This window comes from Myotis lucifugus, unplaced genomic scaffold (assembly GCF_000147115.1).
Source record: "Myotis lucifugus unplaced genomic scaffold, Myoluc2.0 scaffold_214, whole genome shotgun sequence".
Taxonomy (NCBI): Eukaryota; Metazoa; Chordata; class Mammalia; order Chiroptera; family Vespertilionidae; genus Myotis; species Myotis lucifugus.
In genome coordinates, this window is record NW_005871262.1 from 1,350,086 (window position 1) to 1,352,701 (window position 2,616).

Genomic DNA, 2,616 nt, shown 5'->3' on the forward strand with positions numbered 1-2,616 from the left:
AGCCCTTATTGTAAAGCAGGGTTAGTGAAATTTCCTGTGAAGGGTCATATCTATACCAATAAAAGCCTTGGGGGTGATCTGGACAGCAGGGGAGGGCAGTTGGGGATGATCAGGCCGGCAGGGGAGTAGTTAGGTGTCAATCAGGCCGGCAGGGGAGCTGTTAGGGAGCAATCAGGCTGGCAGGCTGAAGCAGTTAGGGGCAATCAGGCAGGCACGCAGGTGAGTGGTTAGGAGACAGTAGTCCAGGATTGTGAAAGGGATGTCCAACTGCCGGTTTAGGTCCAATCCCGGCAGTCGGACATCCTGGGATCAGGCCTAAACCAGCAGTTGAGATCCCCAAAGGGTCCAAGATTGGAGAAGGTGCAAGCGGGCTGAGGGACGCCCTCCTCCTATGCATGAATTTCGCAAACGGGGGCACGAGTCCTATATAATAAAAGGCTAATAAACAAATTGACCGAATGGTGGAATGACTGGTCGCTGTGATGCACACTGACCACCAGAGGGAAGATGCTCAATTCAGGAGCTTCCTCTGGTGGTCAGTGTGTTCCCACAGGGGAGCCAACTCAGCCAAAGCTGGTCTCAGGCTGGTGAGCAGCAGTGCTAAGGATGTCTGACTGCGGCAAGCAGACATCCCCCAAGGGTTCCCAGGCTGTGAGAGGGTGCTGCGGGGCTTAGGAGTTTCCCCCCCTCCTCCCAAAAACCACCTCAAGTGCACAAATGTCATGCACCAGGCCCTCTAGTATGTATATCTACATTAATAAAAGAGAAACATGGTAATTAGCGTACTACCGCGACCCTTCCCATTGGCTAATCAGCATATCCTTATGCAAATTAACTGTCAGCCAAGATGGCGGCCGGCAGCTAGGCACTGAAGCGAACAGGGAGGCTTGCTTGCTCCAGTGACTGTGGACTCCAACGTTCCCCACCTCACTTGTTGGCCTCTCAGCTGCAAATCTAAGCAACTATGTACTATGTTGCAAATATAGAAGCTAAACAAAACCCCAGAAACTGGCTTTCAGTCAGCGGGGCTTCAGCCAGCCTGACTGCAACATTGTATCAATGTTTTCAGCAGCGAGGCCGCAGAGCTAAAGCTGGCCCAGAATAGAAAAAAAAAAGAAAAAAAGGAGCAGTTGGGAGCTTCAGTTATCTGCCAACCTGAAAACAGCCCTCAGCCCCTCACCCAGACTGGCCAGGCACCCCAGTGGGGACCCCCACCCTGATCCAGGACACCCTTCAGGGCAAACCAGCCAGCTCCCACCCATGCATCAGGCCTCTATTCTATATAGTAAAAGGGTAATATGCCTCCCTGCACTGGGATCAGTGGAGCAGTGAGGCTACCGGCACCGGGATCAGCATGACAGGGGGCAGCGCCCAAACCCCCTGATTGCCCTGCAGCTCTGTGTGTGACAGGGGAAGGTGCCCCAACCCTCTGATCAGCCCTGCTCTGTGCCTGATAGAGGTGAGCTCCCCAATCCCCTGATCGCCCTGCGGCTTCTGAGTGTGACAGGGGGCGGGGCCACAACCTCCCTATCCGCCCTGCTCTGTTCGTGACAGGGGAAGACGCCCCAACCCCCTGATCAGCCCTGCTCTGTGCCTGATAGGGGGGAGCTCCCCAATCCCCTGATCACCCTGCAGCTTCTGAGTGTGACAGGGGGGAGCTCCCCAACCCCCTGATTGCCCTGTGGCTCTGTGTGTGACAGGGGGCGGGGCCACAACCTTCCTCTCTGCCCTGCTCTGTTCATGACAAGGGAAGGCGCCCCAACCCCCTGATCAGCCCTGCTCTGTGCATGACGGGGTGGCGCCCCAACTCCCCAATCAGCCCTGCTCTGAGCCTGACCAGGGGCTGCACCTAGGGATTGGGCGTGCCCTCTGCCACCTGGGAGCAGGCCTAAGCCAGCAGGTCGTTATCTCCTGAGGGGTCCCAGACTGGGAGAGGGCACAGGCCGGGCTGGGGGACCCCTCTCACCCCCCAAGTGCACAAATTTTTGTGCTCCGAGCCTTTAGTGTGTGTGTGTATATATATATATATATTTGGCAATTTACTTATCTTGGGAAATAATGGATTTATAAAGGGTCTAAGCAATTTCATTAAGAACTGTGTGGTGAACACAGAGTAGGGTAACGATTATTTAAGAACCAGGTCTGGGCAGTTGACCTCCCCAAACCAGTCTTAAGTGCAATAGAAAAAATAAATCCTTGCTGCTGGGTAGAGCAGCCGTATAGCCTCAGAGGCCAACCCCAAAACACTGCCACCCAGAGGCTGAGCCACAAACTGACTCTTAGGTGAACACAAATTAAGGCAGTCTGGATCACAAATACGGCCTGCTTTAAAATCAGGACTGTGATTTACAACACGGAGGAACAGTGTATCGCAGGGAAATTCAACACTCTCCAGAATACCTGGCAGGACTAAGGAGAGCCAGGATGAAGAGCAGAAAGAACCAAAAGACCTTCACTACTGCACTTTTTTGTCTTTTTCGCCGTTTAAACTAAGAAAACAAGTTTTTTTTGTTTTTCCGCTTTTCCATCACCCAATTTTAACCGTTTAATGATAACTGTTTGAGTGTTCACCCGGATTATTACCTGGCACCTTTTTTACCTTTTTTTTAAAGGGCG

The 2,616-nt window shown here is 52.8% G+C and overlaps 1 pseudogene; it reads left to right on the top strand.

The window, feature by feature from the left end:
* Positions 1–2,208: 2,208 nt before the first annotated feature.
* Positions 2,209–2,616, top strand: part of LOC102439347 — a 10,089-nt pseudogene continuing 9,681 nt past the window's right edge.